Here is a 20,840-nt window from a genome sequence, read left to right as displayed (position 1 = left end):
CTCCCACTGAGTCGTCCTCTCTCTCTGAGTCGTCCTCTCTCTCTGAGTCGTCCTCTCTCTCTGAGTCGTCCTCTCTCTGAGTCGTTCTCTCCCACTGAGTCGTCCTCTCTCTCTGAGTCGTCCTCTCTCTCTGAGTCGTTCTCTCCCACTGAGTCGTCCTCTCTCTCTGAGTCGTCCTCTCTCTGAGTCGTCCTCTCTCTCTGAGTCGTCCTCTCTCTGAGTCGTTCTCTCCCACTGAGTCGTCCTCTCTCTCTGAGTCGTCCTCTCTCTCTGAGTCGTCGTCTCTCTCTGAGTCGTCCTCTACCCCTGAGTCGTCCTCTCCCACTGAGTCGTCCTCTCTCTCTGAGTCGTCCTCTCTCTCTGAGTCGTCCTCTACCCCTGAGTCGTCCTCTCCCACTGAGTCGTCCTCTCTCTCTGAGTCGTCCTCTCTCTCTGAGTCGTCCTCTCTCTCTGAGTCGTCCTCTTTCTCCGAGTCGTCCTCTTTCCCTGAGATGTCCTCTCTCTCTGAGTCGTCCTCTCCCCCTGAGTCGTCCTCTCTCTCTGAGTCGTCCTCTCCCCCTGAGTCGTCCTCTCTCTCTCTGAGTCGTCCTCTTTCCCTGAGTCGTCCTCTCTCTGTCTGAGTCGTCCTCTCCCCCTGAGTCGTCCACTCTCTCTGAGTCGTCCTCGCTCTCTGAGTCGTCCTCTCCCCCTGAGTCGTCCTCTCTCTCTGAGTCGTCCTCTCTCCCTGAGTCGTCCTCTACCACTGAGTCGTCCTCTCTCTATGAGTCGTCCTCTCTCTCCGAGTCGCCCTCTCCCACTGAGTCGTCCTCTCTCTCTGAGTCATCCTCTCCCCCTGAGTCGTCCTCTCTCTGAGTCGTCCTCTCTACCTGAGTCGTCCTCTCCCCCTGAGTCGTCCTCTCCCCCTGAGTCGTCCCCTCTCCCCCTTAGTCGTCCTCTCTACCTGAGTCATCCTCTCCCCCTGAGTCGGCCTCTCCCCCTGAGTCGTCCTCGCCCCCTGAGTCGTCCTCTTTCTCTGAGTCGTCCTCTCTCTCCGAGTCGTCCTCTCTCTCTGAGTCGTCCTCTCTCTCTGAGTCGTCCTCTCTCTCTGAGTCGTCCTCTCTCTCTGAGTCGCCCTCTCTCTCTGAGCCGTCCTATCTCTCTGAGTCGTCCTCTCCCCCTGAGTCGTCCTCTCTCTCTCTGAGTCGTCCTCTCCCCCTGAGTCGTCCTCTCTCTCTGAGTCGCCCTCTCTCTCTGAGTCGTCCTCTCTCTCTGAGTCGCCCTCTCTCTCTGAGCCGTCCTATCTCTCTGAGTCGTCCTCTCCCCCTGAGTCGTCCTCTCTCTCTCTGAGTCGTCCTCTCCCCCTGAGTCGTCCTCTCTCTCTGAGTCGCCCTCTCTCTCTGAGTCGTCCTATCTCTCTGAGTGGTCCTCTCCCCCTGAGTCGTCCTCTCTCTCTGAGTCGTCCTCTCTCCGAGTCGTCCTCTCTCTCTGAGTCGTCCTCTCTCCCCCTGAGTCGTCCTCTCTCTCTGAGTCGTCCTCTCTCTCTGAGTCGCCCTCTCTCTCTGAGTCGTCCTATCTCTCTGAGTCGTCCTCTCCCCCTGAGTCGTCCTCTCTCTGAGTCGTCCTCTCCCCCTGAGTCGTCCTCTCTCTCCCTGAGTCGTCCTCTCCCCCTGAGTCGTCCTGTCCCCCTGAGTCGTCCTCTCTCTGAGTCGTCCTCTCTCCCCCTGAGTCGCCCTTTCCCCCTGAGTCGTCCTGTCCCCCTGAGTCGTCCTCTACCCCTGAGTCGTCCTCTCCCCCTGAGTCGTCCTCTCTCTCTCTCTGAGTCGTCCTCTCTCTCTGAGTCGTCCTGTCCCCCTTAGTCGTCCTCTCCCCCTGAGGCGTCCTGTCCCCCTGAGTCGTCCTCTCTCTTTGAGTCGTCCTCTCTCTCTGAGTCGCCCTCTCCCACTGAGTCGTCCTCTCCCCCTGAGTCGTCCTCTCTCTCTGAGTCGTCCTCTCTCTCTGAGTCGTCCTCTCTCTCTCTGAGTCGTCCTCTCTCCCTGAGTCGTCCTCTCCCCCTGAGTCGTCCTCTCTCTCTGAGTCGTCCTCTCTCTCAGAGTCGTCCTCTTTCCCTGAATCGTCCTCTCTCCCCCTTAGTCGTCCTCTCTCTGAGTCGTCCTCTCTCTCTGAGTTGTCCTCTCTCTGAGTCGTCCTCGTACCCTGAGTCGTCCTCTTTCTCTGAGTCGTCCTCTTTCTCTGAGTCGTTTTCTCTCTCTAAGTCGTCCTCTCCCACTGAGTCGTCCTCTCCCACTGAGTCGTCCTCTCTCTCTCTGAGTCGTCCTCTCTCTCTGAGTCGTCCTCTCCCACTGAGTCGTCCTCTCCCACTGAGTCGTCCTCTCTCTCTGAGTCGTCCTCTCTCTCTGAGTCGTCCTCTCCCCCTGAGTCGTCTTCTCTCTGAGTCGTCCTCTCCCCCTGAGTCGTCCTGTCCCCCTGAGTCGTCCTCTCTCTGAGTCGTCCTCTCCCCCTGAGTCGTCCTCTCTCTCTGAGTCGTCCTCTCTCTCTGAGTCGTCCTCTCTCTCCGAGTCGTCCTCTCTCTCTGAGTCGTCCTCTCTCTCTGAGTCATCCTCTCCCTGAGTCGTCTTCTCCCCCTTAGTCGTCCTCTCTCTCTGAGTCGTCCTCTCTCTGAGTCCTCCTTTCCCTCTGAGTCGTCCTCTCCCTATGAGTCGTCCTCTCTCTCTGAGTCGTCCTCTCCCCCTGAGTCGTCCACTCCCACTGAGTCGTCCTCTCCCACTGAGTCGTCCTCTCTCTGAGTCGTCCTCTCCCACTGAGTCGTCCTCTCCCACTGAGTCGTCCTCTCCCTATGAGTCGTCCTCTCTCTCTGAGTCGTCCTCTCCCCCTGAGTCGTCCTCTCCCCCTGAGTCGTCCTCTCTCTCTCTGAGTCGCCCTCTCTCTCTGAGTCGTCCTCTCCCCCTGAGTCGTCCTCTCTCTCTCTGAGTCGTCCTCTCTCTCTGAGTCGTCCTCTCCCCCTGAGTCGTCCTCTCTCTTTGAGTCGTCCTCTCTCTGAGTCGTCCTCTCCCCCTGAGTCGTCCTCTCCCACTGAGTCGTCCTCTCTCTCTGAGTCGCCCTCTCTCTCTGAGTCGTCCTCTCCCCCTGAGTCGTCCTCTCTCTCTGAGTCGTCCTCTCTCTCTGAGTCGTCCTCTCTCTCTGAGTCGTCCTCTCCCACTGAGTCGTCCTCTGCCACTGAGTCGTCCTCTCTCTCTGAGTCGTCCTCTCTCTCTGAGTCGTCCTCTCTCTCTGAGTCGTCCTCTCCCACTGAGTCGTCCTCTCTCTCTGAGTCGTCCTCTCTCTCTGAGTCGTCCTCTCCCCCTGAGTCGTCCTCCGCGCCAGGGTCAGTACCAGGGTCAGCATCAGCAGCGCGGTTTGTCATCGTGATGGTTTTGGGGACCCGGCGATGAGGCGCCACCGAGTGGCCTCGTGAGTGAGGGACACCGCGAGGTGACGCCGCACTGCCTCACGCTGTGTCACCTCCTCCTCTCTCTCGGAGTGTGTGGGCGGTGCCTGGGGAGCGGTGGTGCAGTGGTTTGCGCGGCGCTGTCACGAATTTCCGCGAGACTCACTGAGTTCGATCCCCGCTCGCAGCCGCAAACATCGCTGACGAATATCTTGAGCGGGACCTGGACCACCCCTAGGTCGACTCGGCATCAAATGAGTACCTGGCGCAGTGTGTAAAATAATCAGCACTGGGGATACAAAGGCGGCCGGGACTGGTGTTGGCCACCCCATTCATATAGGTGCTCGCTAACAGCACTTGCCCCAGGAGTTTGTTCAGACTATACGGGGGTTATTTGTCTTTGTGGGTTCGTACAAACACGTTGTGTACACAAGCAACCTTTAAGGAACCGTGGTGTATCATGGTAGGGCAGTGGAGTCAACGATGTATTGTACCGGTCCGCCCTCATCTTTGACACCTCCGATGAGCACGGTTGGCCACGTACGGTGCGAAAGAAGTTCAACGTCCGCCACGTACGCATGGACGAAGAGAACGCAACGAGGAGAGCGAAACATTTTGGAAACGAGAGGAAATCTTTCGTGAAATCTTTCATTATAAAAATGGGGAGGAGGGGGGGGGTTACATAAAGCAAAGCATCGAAAAAAAACCCGAAATGACGAACGAAGCAAAGTGCCGACTACACCGAGCGTCTTCTTGTTTCCTTTGATGGTAAAGACAAGAGAGGAAAGAGACTGGAAAAGGAACGGAGAAACTGGAGTGAAGAACCGTGAGGAAGATGCTACACATCGCGCAAGGTACTCATTTGAGTCCGAGTCGACCTAAGCGAGGCCAAAGGAACCGGTTCAGACAATCGTCACCGGCGTTTGGTGGCCGTGAGCGGAAGTCGAACTCGGGTTAGCTGGGATGGTAGCGCGCTAACCACTACACTACCGCTCCCCCATATACGCACAGTCACAAACTCGGGGACACTCTACACACGTGTGAGCACGTGTTTACACGAGCCCTACTGGTCGCACACCCGTACAGCATACGCACACAAACACACTTACACACACTTCAACTTACACACACGAAAAACAATTTCACACGAAAGACAAAGATCAACTGTACTTGTATAGCCTTAACGGAGTGTTGTGGCAAGTGGTGTTTAGTGACCAACTCTGAAGGCCGCCTTTGTCTCCCCAGTATTGATGGTTACACATAACGCCAGCTACTGAGTTGACCTGTCAGTAGAGCACAGAACCAGGTCACGTAATCGCCGTCGACGTTGGCTGTGAGCGGAAATCGAACTCTGGGTCACGAAGTTCAGAGCGCAGCGCGCTGACCACAACGCTACCGGTCCGCCCTAATCTTTGACAGCACACACACACGTGCACACACACACACACGCGTGCACACACACACACGCGTGCACACACACACTAACTTACACACACACACGCGTGCACACACACACACTAACTTACCCACACACACACACGCGTGCACACACACACATACTAACTTACCCACACACACACGCGTGCACGCACACACATACTAACTTACCCACACGCGCACACACTTCCCTTTTAACAACAAAGACAAATATCCCCCGTATAGCCTCAACAGACTGTTGGGGCAAGTGCTGTTAACGAGTAGCACCTATGAATGCCCTTTTTTGTCTCCCTTTTGGCGATATTTACACATCGCACCAGGTACTCATTTGAGGCTGAGTCGATCTAGGGGAGGCCCAGGACCGGTCCGGATAACCGTCACTGGTGTTGGTCATGAGCGGGAATCGAAGTCGCAGTGCGCTAACCGCAACACCACCACTCCCTACAAAGATTAAGATCCCCCGTGTAGCCTTAACAGACTGTTGGGGCAAGTGCTGTTAGCGAGCACCTATGAAGGGCGGAACGGTACACGAGGGGGTGGGTCGGTGGCCAGCACCACGCCCGACCGCCTTTGTCTCCCTAGTGGCAATGTTTACACACCGCACCAGGTACTCATTTGAGGCTGAGTCGACCTAGGGGAGCCACACACACACCCACACATCCACACCCACACACACATCCACACACACACACACACCCACACATCCACACACACCCACACACACACACCCACACATCCACACACACAAACCCGCACATCCACACCCACACACACATCCACACACACCCACACACACCCACCCACACATCCACACACACCCACACACACACATCCACACACACACATCCACACACATCCACACACACACACACCCACACACACACACACCCACACACCCACTCAACCATCGGAGAAACAAACACAGATAAGGGAAGTCAGAATACCTCGCCCGGCGAGAAGAGCACGGATCGCAGAGCGGGCAGCGGACGACAGCGAGACAGCCTCGACATGTCTGCAGACCCGCACCCCAACTCCAGCCATCCTGTGAAGGTGAGGAGTCGGCTGTGCCAATGGGGGTGGAAGGGGTGGAGGGGAGCGCCCTGCGTTACGATCCCGTGGGCGACGCGAGTTCGATTCCATGCTCACGGCCACCAACACCAGTGACGATTGTATCTGTGCCGGTCCCGGGTCTCCCCGAGGTTGACTCAGCCCCAAATGATTATCTGGTGCGATGTGTAAACATCGACACTTCGGAGACAACGGCGTCTGGGCGTGGTTCTGGCCACCCATCTCCTCGAATCACCTTTCCCAGTCTTCTTATGCGCTACTTCATTAGGGCACTTGCCCCCTACCATCTGTTCAGCCTATCGGGGTTTCTTTGATTTTGTTTGAACGGTGTTACGTGGGATTCTGGTTGTTATTTTTTTCTCTCTCTATGTGTATCTATATATTTGTGAGCATTCCGAGAAGACGGTGGAGACTACCTGGAACTCTCCAGCCCCACCAAAACAAAACTTCCTGCCCGAACATCCCCCGGACCCCCCTCCTCCTCCTCAACTCTCCACGAGTGACCACTGCAATGCTTGTGGAGCGGGTACAGAAAGCCCTCGTACCTGGGCAGTGTGCCCAATGCCAGCTCCTGTGCTACTGAAGCGGAGGTTTCACTCCGGGTCACACGAGCGGCATTATCTTTTCATCGGCGTGGAAGCCGCCCGACATGCCGCTCCATATGAAGAGATTGGTCTTGGGCCAGAGTTAATGCCCCCTCCCTCCCCCTGCTTTGTATGCTTGCAGAACGTGGATCCCTTTATAGGAAACAAGTTCTCCATGCAGCTTGAAACATTCAAGCTGGCCTGCCTACTGTACGCATCCTGGGTTTAACCAGACAGGACTGTACAAGGAGGCCACAGATCATTGAGAGATCTGGACACAGTCCCGTCGGACGAGGTTGAATTGGCTCGAGAGGCCGACCGATATTCGGTTTCGGTTTCGGCGGCGAAAGTTGGCTAATGGCCTCTTTCGGCATAGTTTCGGTTTCGACCGAAAGTAAATTTGTAACTTTCGGCATGGTTTCGTTTTCGGCCGAAACCAGAAATTCAGTTTCGGTCGGCCTCTAGTTAGCCCGGTTATGGAGCCCGCATTACCAGCCCCCGCATGCCTAAGCGTAATTTGTTTGGTCAGGTAGAGGGGGGCTAAATGGGTGCTGCAGGAGCTAGAGAAGAGATGGACGGATGTGATACAGGATGGATGTGCAGCTGAGTCGACTTGCCCATGACTGGTACCAGCGGTGTCAAGGTCGGCCTCTGTGGAGGAGGCTCGTGACGGACGCTGCTACTGGGCAGTTGGAAGCAGTCGCCCTCCAACAACAACAGAGGGCGGAAGAGCGACGCTCACAACAACGAGCGGAGCACCAGGCGGATAAAATGCAAAATAGTGGGGAGCACAGTCGGTGTATCTAGGGGTCATCTTAGGTAACCCACGGCACCTGGGTATATCCCGTGACCTCCTACCGGCGAGCCTTGCTCACTTCACGCGGCCAAAGTGCACCTAGCCTGGCACAAGCGCCGTGGTCAACATCACCGCGGCAAACGGTCGCCGCTGTTATTGTGTACGTCTGTGTGGTTTGGTGTTCAGTTTATGGTGAACGGTGGTGTAGTGGTTAGCGCGCTGCCCTACAAACCCGGCCACCTCAGTTCGATTCCCCCTCGCGGCCAACACCGGTGACGATGATCTGAACCGGTCCTCGGCCTCCCCTAGGTCGACTCGGCCTCAAATGAGTACCTGGTGCGGTGTGCAAAAACATCGTCGCTGGGGAGACAAAGGCGGTCGGGCGTGGTACTGGCCACCCAGCCCGTCGTGTGCCGTGCCGGCCTTCATAGGTGTTCGTTCACAGCACTTGCCCCTACAGTCTGTTAGGGCTATACGGGGGTCTTTGTCTTTGTTACGTGTCTAAAACCTCGGTGACCGGGCTGCCCTGCTAACCTGGCTACTCGAGTTCGATGCCCGCTCACGGCCAACACTGGCGACAATTATCTGAACCGGTTCTGGGCCTCCCCTAGGTCGATTCAGCCTCAAATGATTACGTGGCCACGAGGGAGACAAAGGCGGTCGGGCGCGTTGCTGGCCACACCCACCCCCTGGTGTGCCGCGCTGTCTTGCAAAGGTGCTACTCGCCAACAGCACTTGCCCCAACCGTCTGTTAAGGCTATACGGGGGACCTTTGTCTCTGTACGTGCTGGTGTATGAACGTGTGTGCGTGTGTTTGCTAGTCCGCGCACACACACACATGCGTTGCACAGATCACAACTCAGCGTCAGATATACACACACACACGCACATTACAATCAAATCAGATGCCCCGCACGGAGAGCCATCATTCGTGGTTCCTCTCGGCGTGGCCGCAAAAAAAAAACAGCGATGAGGAATGTCAGTCGCTTGCTTGATGACGGCTGTCATTCAGCAGGAATCCCTCTTCCGTCGAGGGGATCGTTCATTCTCAACACGCAACCCTCGTGGACTTTGTGCCTGCGGTAAACGCGGCGTGCTTACGACTCGCGATTGTAGCCTCACCGGTAGCCTAGCTCAGCGTGGGAGAGGGGGGGGGGCAGGGCACCTTCTGCCTTGCCCCCCCCCTCTCGCTCCCCATGGTGGCCAAAGCTACGAGTTGGGCCCCCTTCTTGTTTTTCAACAACAGCGTGAAAGAACAACAACAACAAATTGTGTAAAAACGACGGTTTCAATTAATGTGTTTGTAATGAACATAGCTTTCACGTAGAACTCCGTTTCTGGGGTTATTTATTTCACCAGATACACGTCAATTATATCGCAAAGAGCTCCGACGGAGCTGTTAGTGGCTGCATTTTGCCAAGACGGAGCGCCCCTACAGCGTTAAATGTTCGAGACCGTGAGCGTAACGATGATCATCATCATCTTTATTTATTATTACGTAACGATGATGTTGATTCGGTAAGAGGAGCCGCGATTTCTAATCGCCCAGGTGCGACCCTGTGAGACAAATCAAATACTGAGGCCCCATCTGACAGATTGCCTCACCCCCTGAGCTGATAATGTAGTCACTACACCACTGATAATGTAGTGACTACACCACTGATAATGTAGTCACTACACCACTGATAATGTAGTTACTACACCAGTGATAATGTAGTGACTACGTCACTGATAATGTAGTTACTACACCACTGATAATGTAGTCACTACACCACTGATAATGTAGTCACTACACCACTGATAATGCAGTTACTACACCACTGATAATGTAGTTACTACACCACTGATAATGTAGTCACTACACCACTGATAATGTAGTCACTACACCACTGATAATGTAGTTACTACACCAGTGATAATGTAGTGACTACGTCACTGATAATGTAGTTACTACACCACTGATAATGTAGTCACTACACCACTGATAATGTAGTCACTACACCACTGATAATGCAGTTACTACACCACTGATAATGTAGTTACTACACCACTGATAATGTAGTTACTACGCCACTGATAATGTAGTCACTACACCACTCATAATGTAGTTACTACACCACTGATAATGTAGTCACTACACCACTCATAATGTAGTTACTACGCCACTGATAATGTAGTCACTACACCACTTATAATGTAGTTACTACACCACTGATAATGTAGTGACTACACCACTGATAATGTAGTTACTACACCACTGATAATGTAGTTACTACGCCACTGATAATGTAGTTACTACGTTACTGATAATGTAGTTACTACACCACTGATAATGTAGTTACTACGCCACTGATAATGTAGTTACGACGTCACTGATAATGTAGTTAATACACCACTGATAATGTAATTACTACGCCACTGATAATGTAGTCACTACGCCACTGATAATGTAGTGACTACACCACTGATTATGTAGTTACTACACCACTGATAATGTAGTTACTACGCCACTGACAATGTAGTTACTACACCACTGATAATGTAGTCACTACGCCACTGATAATGTAGTTACTACGCCACTGATAATGTAGTTACTACACCACTGATAATGTAGTCACTACGCCACTGATAATGTAGTCACTACGCCACTGATAATGTAGTGACTACGTCACTGATAATGTAGTGACTACACCACTGATAATGTAGTTACTACGCCACTGATAATGTAGTTACTACACCACTGATCATTTCGTTACTACACCACTGATAATGTAGTTACTACACCATTGATCATTTAGTTACTACACCACTGATAATGTAGGCACTACACCACTGATAATGTAGTTACTACACCACTGATCATTTAGTTACTACACCACTGATAATGTAGTTACTACACCATTGATCATTTAGTTACTACACCACTGATAATGTAGTTACTACACCACTGATCATTTAGTCACTTTGCCCCTGTGTGGGTGGTGGTGATGATGGTGGTGTCTGTGATTGACAGAGTAAAGGGGCACAGGTGGTGCATCTGCCAGTCATCTCAGTCAGCCCATGGCCTCAAAGTGCACCTGGCCTGGCACAGGCGCCGTGGTGACGTCACCGCCACTTAGTAGTGAATGGCGGTTGTTGTTGTTGGTGGTGGTGGCAGGGCTACGCTATGAACCTGGCATCCCGAGTTCGATTCCCGCTCACGGCCAACACCAGTGACGATTATCTGAACCGGTCGTGGGCCTCCCCTAGGTTGACTCAGCCTCAAATGAGTACCTGGCGCGGTGTGTAAACATCGCCACTGGGGAGACAAAGGCGGCCGGGCGTGGTTGCTGGCCACCCACCCCCATCGTGTGCCGTGCCGGCCTTCGTCGGTGCTCGCTAACAGCACTTGCCCCGAGATTCTATCAAAGCTATACGGGGGATCTTTATCTTTGTTGGCGGTGGTGGGGGAGGAGGAGGGGGAGGAGGGAAGAGAGGTGAGTTTTATTTTTCTATTGCCATTTGAAGTCACCTGGGACACGCGGTTTTGGTTGCAACGTGGGGAGGAGCGATCCTCTTTGTTCACTGCAGGCAACTGACGTTCTGGGTCAAGGTTCGACCTGAACATTCGAACCTCCAAACCCGGCGATTGGTGGCCACGCTGCTGCACGCTGCTGCCTGTAGTCCAGCACTGTGGAGGCAGCAGCGAGGGCTGGTGGCTCACACGAATGGCAAATTCACCTGCCACGTGCGTGGGCACGGAGCAGCCGTGTCCCTGGCTCGCCCGTCCCTTCTATGTGGGATAGAGCGTTGCTCCCTCGCTCAAGGCGTGAATAATAAACGCACCGCCAATTGGCTGAGCGCATCTCGAAGCGTATGAGAGCCGCCGGGCAAAATGACGGTGACGGCTCACCGCCTGGCAGACGTCCATCAGTTGTTCTTTATGTTGTTCTTTATTCTTTATCATGTCCATCTGTTGTTCTTTATGTTGTTCTTTATTCTTTATCATGTCCATCGGTTGTGTCTGCGGTTCCTAGTCAGCGATGGTGGCATGCAACTTTCACGGACGACGACGCCACATTATATTCATCATCATCATCATGAGATTATTATTACTGTATTTTAACACGTAGGATTATTAAAATCACTGTGTAACAAAACATTTTGGTTTCTGGGTAGTGTTATTTTTTCATTGCTTATGTCTCAAAAGTACGGAAAATGGCTATCATTCCCCTCAAACTTGGCTTTTGTGGGGGGTGGTGGGGGGGGTGGGGGGGGGGTGGTGGTGGTGGGGGTGGTGGTGGGGATGGTGGGTGGGGTGATGGTAGGGGTTGGTGGTGGGGGGTTGGTGGGGAGTGGTGGGGGTGGTGGTGGTGGGGGGTGGTGGCGGTGGTGGTGGTGGGGGGGTGGTGGTGGGGGGGGGTGGTTGGGGGGGGGGGTGGTGGCGGTGGTGGTGGTGGGGGGGGGGGTGGTGGTGGGGGGGGTGATGGGGAGGGTGGTGGCGGTGGTGGAGGTGGAGGGTGGTGGGTGGGGTGGTGGTGGGGGGGTGGGGGTGGTGGGGGGTGGTGGTGGGGGGGTGGTGGGGGTGGTGGTAGTGGGGGGGTGGTGGTGGGGGGTGGTGGTGGGGGGTGGTGGTGGGGGGTGGTGGGGGGGGGGTGGTGGTGGGGGGTGGTGGTGGTGGGTGGTGGTGGTGGTGGGGGGTGGTGGTGGTGGGGGGTGGTGGTGGGGGGGTGGTGGTGGGGGGGAGCGGTGGTGTAGCGGTTAGCACTACGCTGCGCTACGAACTCGGCGACTCGAATTCGATTCCCGCTCACGGCCACCAACACCGGTGACGATTTTCTGAACCGATCCTGGGCCTCCCCCTAGGTCGACTCAGCCTCAAATGAGTACCTGGTGCGGTGTGTAAACGTCGCCACCGGGGGAGACAAAGGCGGCCGGGCGTGGTGCTCGCCACCCACCCCCACGGTGTGCCGTGCCAGCCTTCATCGGTGCTACTCGCTAACAGCACTTGCCCTAGCAGTCTGTGCAGGCTATACGGGGGTTTCTTTGTCTTTGGGGGCGAGCTAACGAGCAGCCGCGCTGGTATTGTAAACGCGAGGCCACGAACCCGTGCCCGCTGCCTGCTGGCCCCCCCCCCCCCCCCGTGCTGCCGCTGCAGCCGCCGCTGCAATCGGATCTCTCTGCCGCGATGGTTAATTGATGGCTTCCCTGCACAGCGATGGTCCCCCGCTCGGTGTTAGCGGAGCGCTCGGGGCGGCGAGAGACGAAAAGCAACGTGGCGTGACCTCCCCTCGAGTCGGGAGATACGGAGAGGGAGGAGCAGATCAACGCCCAGGGATAAGCAGGAAAAGGGGGGGGGCATCAGAGTTTATGCTAAACAACAACAGCAACAACAATAATTTACAACGGCGATAATTTGCGTTCATATGAAACGAATAACTTGAAAAAAAATTGACCAGGTAAGGTGCACTGAGCTATGTTGCTCTTTTTTTACGAAGCGACCTGGCCACAAAGGAGAGCTGAACAAAGTGAATCATCATCACGTGGACGTCGATCCTAAAATGTGGAGGGGAAAACCGGAGGACCCGGAGAAAAATCCACGCGCGAGCACGGCGAGAGAGAGCGAGAAAGAGAGAGACACCGAGAGAGAGAGACACACACAGCAAACTCCAAATATACAATCTTGATTTGAAGTTTGCGTGACTGCAGGAATCCATACTCTTTGGTTCTTTCGGTAAAGTCACGTGGTAGGTCTAAAATAAATTAAATCACGACGTTTCGGGCGCAACACACAAGTGCCCGTCATCAGGTGGAAACAACCACAGCAAGAAAAAAAATTGCTGCAGTGGGCAAATCTACAGCAGCAGCAGCAGCAGGCGTCGTCAGGGTCGGGATCGAACCCACGACCATTCTGTATACCGGGCGAGGTAGTTAACATTTCGCCACCACGGCGCCGACACACACACACCACGTGGGTGCTCTGGACTCGTGTGTGCCCTGGTGGCAGTGATTGGTGATGGCCCATTTGGGGAGGGGGTGACCCTAAGCAATTCATGAAATTGAGCGTTTCACGTGACCACACACATTGTGCGTGCAGCACGATCACAGTGCTGTGAAATGATCACGGCGTTGGACGACTGTGTAACTACAATCACTCTTCAGGGTCATTGTCCTCGGGGTCACTCCACTGCTGGATGAAGGCCTCCACAAGCTCGCCCCCCCCCCCCTCGCGGTTCTGCGATGTCAACAATCCGGCCGCATTCCGTCGCTGCATCTCCTCGGTGGGCAATCCCCGTTCCCTGGCCCTCAATAAAAAAAAACAATTAATGTACAGCTCTGCTTTTAACCGTGTTCATGTAAAAGAGTGATGAGATTTTTTTGTTTTACAGTTTTTAAAAAAAAATGTTTATAAAAAGGATCTGAATTTAAGATTATTTTTGTGCGCCCCTTGGACTGCTTGGGGCCCGAATTATTTTTTTTTATCTTTGCTTGCTGATTTGCTCCTCGCTGTCACCACCGTGGCCTGGGTTTGGAGCCGCGGTGGGCGAGGGGGGGGGGGTGCGGAGAAGGGGGGCAGGGGATCGGAGGGGGAGAGAAATTTGAGTCTGTATGCCATTTGGCAGAAAGCGGCGGCGCTCACAAATGGGGGAAAGCAACGCGCCTGTTCGGGGGAAAAGGCCACAAACGACGTTCATTTAGCGGCGTCACGAAATAGACGAAGTTATAACATTGCAGGTTGTTTAAAAAAAATGTTTTACCAAGGCCGCGGTTGCTACGTGCGGGTGAATATTTAACTCGAGGTGTTTGGTGGCGCGCGTTCGTCGGAGACCGGCAGGCTCACGCACCTGTGTGGGAGACAAGACTCACCTGTGTGGGAGATAAGACTCACCTGTGTGTGAGTCGGGGCTCACCTGTGTGGGAGACAAGACTCACCTGTATGTGAGTCGGGGCTCACCTGTGTGGGAGACAAGACTCACCTGTGTGTGAGTCGGGGCTCACCTGTGTGGGAGACAAGACTCACCTGTGTGTGAGTCGGGGCTCACCTGTGTGGGAGACAAGACTCACCTGTGTGTGAGACAAGACTCACCTGTGTGGGAGACGGGGCTTACCTGTGTGGCAGACAAAACTCACCTGTGTGTGATACAAGACTCACCTGTGTGGGAGACGGGGCTTACCTGTGTGGCAGACAAAACTCACCTGTGTGTGATACAAGACTCACCTGTGTGGGAGACGGGGCTCACCTGTGTGGGAGACAAGACTCACCTGTGTGGGAGACGGGGCTTACCTGTGTGAAACAAGACTCACCTGTGTGGGAGACGGGGCTTACCTGTGTGAGACAAAACTCACCTGTGTGGGAGACAAGACTCACCTTTGTGGGAGGCAAGCCTCACCTGTGTGGGAGAGAAGACTCACCTGTGTGGGAGACAAGACTCACCTGTGTGGGAGACGGGGCTCACCTGTGTGTGAGACAAGACTCACCTGTGTGGGAGACGGGGCTTACCTGTGTAAGACAAGACTCACCTGTGTGGGAGACAAGACTCACCTGTGTGGGAGACAAGACTCACCTGTGTGGGAGACAAGACTCACCTGTGTGAGTCGGGACTCACCTGTGTGTGAGACAAGACTCACCTGTGTGGGAGACAAGACTCGCCTGTGTGGGAGACAAGACTCACCTGTGTGGGAGACAAAACTCACCTGTGTGTGAGACAAGACTCACCTGTGTGTGAGACAAGACTCACCTGTGTGGGAGACAAGACTCACCTGTGTGGGAGACAAGACTCACCTGTGTGGGAGACAAAACTCACCTGTGTGTGAGACAAGACTCACCTGTGTGGGAGACGGGGCTTACCTGTGTGAGACAAGACTCACCTGTGTGGGAGACAAGACTCACCTGTGTGGGAGACAAGACTCACCTGTGTGGGAGACAAAACTCACCTGTGTGGGCGACGGGGCTCACCTGTGTGTGCGACAAGACTCACCTGTGTGGGAGACGGGGCTCACCTGTGTGTGCGACAAGACTCACCTGTGTGAGTCGGGGCACACCTGTGTGGGAGACAAAACTCACCTGTGTGGAAGACGGGGCTCACCTGTGTGTGCGACAAGACTCACCTGTGTGAGTCGGGGCACACCTGTGTGGGAGACGAGACTCGCCTGTGTGGGAGACGGGGCTTACCTGTGTGAGACAAGACTCACCTGTGTGGGAGACAAAACTCACCTTTGTGGGAGACAGGGCTTACCTGTGTGGGAGACAAAACTCACCTGTGTGGGCAACGGGGCTCACCTGTGTGGGAGACAAGACTCACCTGTGTGTAAGAGAAGGGGCTCACCTGTGTGAGTCCGGACTCACCTGTATGCGAGTCGGGGCTCACCTGTGTGAGACGGGGCTCACCTGACGGGGCTTCACCTGTGTGTGTGTGTGTGTGAGTCGGGGCTCACCTCTGTGTGAGGCGGGGCTCACCTGTGTGTGTGAGTCCGGACTCACCTGTATGTGAGACGGGGCTCACCTGACGGGGCTCACCTGTGTGTAAGACGGGGCTCACCTGTGTGTGAGTCGGGGCTCATCTGTGTGAGACGGGGCTCACCTGTGTGAGACGGGGCTCACCTGTGTGTGAGACGCTGCTCACCTGTGTCCGTGGCCGTGTCCGCCGCCTGATACCATCATGTTCCCGAGTCTGACGAGGAAACTTGGGGAGGTGAGTTTTGTGTTGTGACATGCATCGTCATCATCATTGTCGTTTTCTTCATCGTTGTCTTCATCATGATTGTCATCACCACCACGACCATGATCCAAATAATGATTATTACCAACGCTTACCTCATGTTACCATATACAGTGGGGGTAAAAAGTATTTGATCCCCTGCTGATTTTGTACGTTTGCCCACTGACAAAGAAATTATCAGTCTATAATTTTGATGGTAGGTTTATTTGAACAGTGAGAGACAGAATAACAACAACAAAATCCAGAAAGTGCATGTCAAAGATGTTATAAATTGATTTGCATTTTAATGAGGGAAATAAGTATTTGACCCCCTCTCAATCAGAAAGATTTCTGGCTCCCAGGTGTCTTTTATACAGGTAACGAGCTGAGATTAGGAGCACACTCTTAAAGGGAGTGCTCCTAATCTCAGCTTGTTACCTGTATAAAAGGCACCTGTCTACAAATGCAATCAATCAATCAGATTCCAAACTCTCCACCATGGCCAAGACCAAAGAGCTATTCAAGGATGTTAGGGACAAGATTGTAGACCTACACATGGCTGGAATGGGCTACAAGACCATTGCCAAGCAGCTTGGTGAGAAGGTGACAGCAAATTTTGATTTAAAGCTTTCGTGACTGCAGTAATTCATATTCTTAGCTCTTTCGGTAAAGTCACGTTGAAGGGAAACAATAAAATAATAAAATATATGTAAAACAATAAAAATTCTCACGACGTTTCTACCATAACATAAACGGTCGTCATCAGGTGTGTCGGTTTGCATAAATTTATTTTTAAACGGTGTGTTTATTTATTTATGAAAACGTCAGCGCCACGCGCAGCGATTTGGCAGTTTATTTAGAAGGACTAGTCCATCTATGTTCTGAAAAGAGGAGGGGGGAGACGAAAAATTAATGTATGCTGTCTCAAAGCCACTGTAAGCGTGAACAATCAATTAAGACCTGAAATGGTTTATCAAATCTTTCCAATGATTGCTAAGCCAGAATCCATCTTCTCGGTTGAAATTGTCTCTGTGCTTGTATATGTGGATAGCCTCATGAACGAATCTCTCATGGTAGCCAGATGGCTTACAAAGAACCTCTGTCTTGGAAAAGTCAATGTCATGTGAGCCTACAGAATTATAACAATGATCTGCCACGGCCGAGGTGTTGGTCCTACCGTGTTTAAGGTCTGCTTTGTGTTCACGAATGCGGTCCGAGACATGGCGTTTGGTTTCTCCAATGTAACTACCACCTATGCGGAACAAAATTCTACTCACCTGGTATCGACAATCAAGGGTATTTCCCTGTCCCCAGACGACCTGCTTGTCAGTTTTGACGTAGTTTCCTTATTCACCAAGGTTCCTGTACCTGACACCATCACAATCATTGAAGACTTGGTTCATCAAGGACTAAACACTGAGGTACCCCCCCTGGTGAGACACTGTTTAACCAATACATACTTCACTTGGAATGGAACTTTCTACAAACAAACTGAGGGAACCCCAATGGGCTCCCCCCTATCTCCGGTTATAGCTAACATTTTCATGGAGAAATTTGAGACTGACGCCATCCAGACTGCCACTCTGCGCCCAACCTTATGGAAGAGGTACGTGGATGACACTTTTGTCATCTGGCCACATGGCCGGCCTGCTCTAGACCAATTCTTCGACCACATCAATTCCATACACCCAGCCATCAGATTTACCTTGGAAGTCGAAAAAGATGGCAAGCTACCTTTTTTGGATGTCCTAATTAAAAAGAGACCTGATGGTTCAATGAGCCACTCTGTCTACAGGAAAGCTACCCATACGGATGCGTATCTGAAACCGGATTCCCACCACCATCCATTACAGAAGAATTCGCTCATCAAGACTCTGTATCATAGAGCCCAATGCATATCCGACCAGGAACACATAGGTAGTGAACTCAAGCACGTACACCAAGCTCTTAAGGCTAATGGTTACTCCGACTATACAATCCGCAAAGCTATCACTCAAACCATGAAGAAGGACCCTCTTGAGGAGCCTTTCAAAACCATCACTTTACCATACATTGCGGGGATCACAAAAAAGATCTCAAAAATCTTGAATAAACACAAGACCCAGGTCCGTTTCAACACATTACATAAAATCCGTGATCTGGTTCCGTCTGTAAAAGATGTGATTCCGGACATACAGTACCCTGGTGTCTACAAACTAAGTTGCCTCTGTGGTAGTAGTTACATTGGAGAAACCAAACGCCATGTCTCGGACCGCATTCGTGAACACAAAGCAGACCTTAAACACGGTAGGACCAACACCTCGGCCGTGGCAGATCATTGTTATAATTCAGTAGGCTCACATGACATTGACTTTTCCAAGACAGAGGTTCTTTGTAAGCCATCTGGCTACCATGAGAGATTCGTTCATGAGGCTATCCACATATACAAGCACAGAGACAATTTCAACCGAGAAGATGGATTCTGGCTTAGCAATCATTGGAAAGATTTGATAAACCATTTCAGGTCTTAATTGATTGTTCACGCTTACAGTGGCTTTGAGACAGCATACATTAATTTTTCGTCTCCCCCCTCCTCTTTTCAGAACATAGATGGACTCGTCCTTCTAAATAAACTGCCAAATCGCTGCGCGTGGCGCTGACGTTTTTTTAATAAATAAATACACCGTTTAAAAATAAAAAAAATTTATGCAAACTGACACACCTGATGACGACCGTTTGTGTTATGGTCGAAACGTCGTGTGAATTTTTATTGTTTTATATATTTTATTATTTTATTGTTTCCCTTCAACGTGACTTTACCGAAAGAGCTAAGAATAAGGTGACAACAGTTGGTGCGATTATTCGCAAATGTAAGAAACACAAAATAACTGTCAATCTCCCTCGGCCTGGGGCTCCATGCAAGATCTCCCCTCGTGGAGTTGCAATGATCATGAGAACGGTGAAGAATCAGCCCAGAACTACACGGGAGGATCTTGGCAATGATCTCAAGGCAGCTGGGACCATAGTCACCAAGAAAACAATTGGTAACACACTACGCCGTGAAGGACTGAAATCCTGCAGCGCCCGCAAGGTCCCCCTGCTCAAGAAAGCACATGAACACCTGAATGATTCAGAGGACAACTGGGTGAAAGTGTTGTGGTCAGATGAGACCAAAATGGAGCTCTTTGGCATCAACTCAACTCGCCGTGTTTGGAGGAGGAGGAATGCTGCCTATGACCCCAAGAACACCATCCCCACCGTCAAACATGGAGGTGGAAACATTATGCTTTGGGGGTGTTTTTCTGTTAAGGGAACAGGACAACTTCACCGCATCAAAGGGACGAAGGACGGGGCCATGTACCGTCAAATCTTGGGTGAGAACCTCCTTCCCTCAGCCAGGGCATTGAAAATGGGTCGTGGATGGGTATTCCAGCATGACAATGACCCAAAACACACGGCCAAGGCAACAAAGGAGTGGCTCAATAAGAAGCACATTAAGGTCCTGGAGTGGCCTAGCCAGTCTCCAGACCTTAATCCCATAGAAAATCTGTGGATGGAGCTGAAGGTTCGAGTTGCCAAACGTCAGCCTCGAAACCTTAATGACTTGGAGAAGATCTACAAAGAGGAGTGGGACGAAATCCCTCCTGAGATGTGTGCAAACCTGGTGGCCAACTACAAGAAACGTCTGACCTCTGTGATTGCCAACAAGGGTTTTGCCACCAAGTACTAAGTCATGTTTTGCAGAGGGGTCAAATACTTATTTCCCTCATTAAAATGCAAATCAATCTATAACATTTTTGACATGCGTTTTTCTGGATTTTTGTTGTTGTTATTCTGTCTTTCACTGTTCAAATAAACCTACCATTAAAATGATAGACTGAACATTTCTTCGTCAGTGGGCAAACGTACAAAATCAGCAGGGGATCAAATACTTTTTTCCCTCACTGTATTCATGAGCATCATCATCACCGCTCGCACCATCGTGAAGACAATTACTCTGTTACCACCTGCACCACCATCAGCACAGTCCATCATAGTCGTTATCGCAATGTTACATATGCGTGTGTATGCGTGTGTGTGTTTGTGTGGAGCGGTAGTGTTACGGTTAGCGCGCTGCGCTACGAACCTGGCGACCCGGGTTCGATTCCCGCTCATCGCCAACACCGGTGACGATTATTTTAACCGGTCCTGGGCCTCCCCTAGGTCAACTCAGCCTCAAATGAGTGTGTAAGGCGGCCGGGCGTGGTTGCTGGCCACCCCCTCGTGTGCCGTGCCGGCCTTCAAAGTGCTCGCGAGCAGCACTTGTCCCAACAGCCTGTTAAGGCTACACGGGGGATCTTCGTCTTGTGTGTGTAGCGTAGTACCACCTTCGTGAATACGAAGGCGGAGCGGTGTTATAGTGGTTATAGTGTAACGGAGTACGCGATCACCAGCACAGTGAAGTATGGCTAAGGGGGAGGTCCTCATGCAAGAAGGAGAGGGGGGGGGGGCGCTGTGCTGTAGTTGTGTGATGGTGGTGGTGATGGTGGTGATGGTGGTGATGGTGGTGATGGTGGTGGTGGTGATGGTGGTGGTGACGGTGGGCCTGGCGCTTTGCGGGTTCGCCGCTTGTTGCAGAGGTTCGCGGTTCGATACAGTGGTTATCCCTGGTTAATACGGTGGCGAGATGTTAACTGTCTTGCCTGATAGGCAGGAGGTCGTGGGTTCGATCCCGACCCTGACGCCTGCTGCTGTATATTTGGAGTCTGCGGTGTCTCTCTCCTACCGTGGTTGCGTGGATTTTTCTCCGGGTCCTCCGGTTTTCTCCTCCACTTTTATAATCAACATCGCGCGTTTAAGAGTATTTGGCTGCTTTAAATTTCCACGTGATGACGATTCGCCACTTTGTTGAGCAT

The 20,840-nt window shown here is 52.5% G+C and overlaps 1 pseudogene across 1 annotated transcript in view; it reads left to right on the top strand.

Moving 5' to 3' along the window:
- The first annotated feature begins 5,749 nt into the window (after positions 1-5,749).
- Positions 5,750-20,840, top strand: part of LOC116951925 (F-BAR domain only protein 2-like) — a 101,328-nt pseudogene continuing 86,237 nt past the window's right edge. The window contains exon 1 of the transcript XR_012946866.1: positions 5,750-5,890. The product of XR_012946866.1 is annotated as an F-BAR domain only protein 2-like (transcript). The remainder of the gene's footprint in view (positions 5,891-20,840) is intronic.

This window comes from Petromyzon marinus, chromosome 44 (genome assembly GCF_048934315.1).
Source record: "Petromyzon marinus isolate PM22_M1 ecotype Great Lakes invasive population chromosome 44, UKy_Petmar_22M1.pri1.0, whole genome shotgun sequence".
Taxonomy (NCBI): Eukaryota; Metazoa; Chordata; class Hyperoartia; order Petromyzontiformes; family Petromyzontidae; genus Petromyzon; species Petromyzon marinus.
This window is presented reverse-complemented; position numbering and strand designations above follow the sequence as displayed.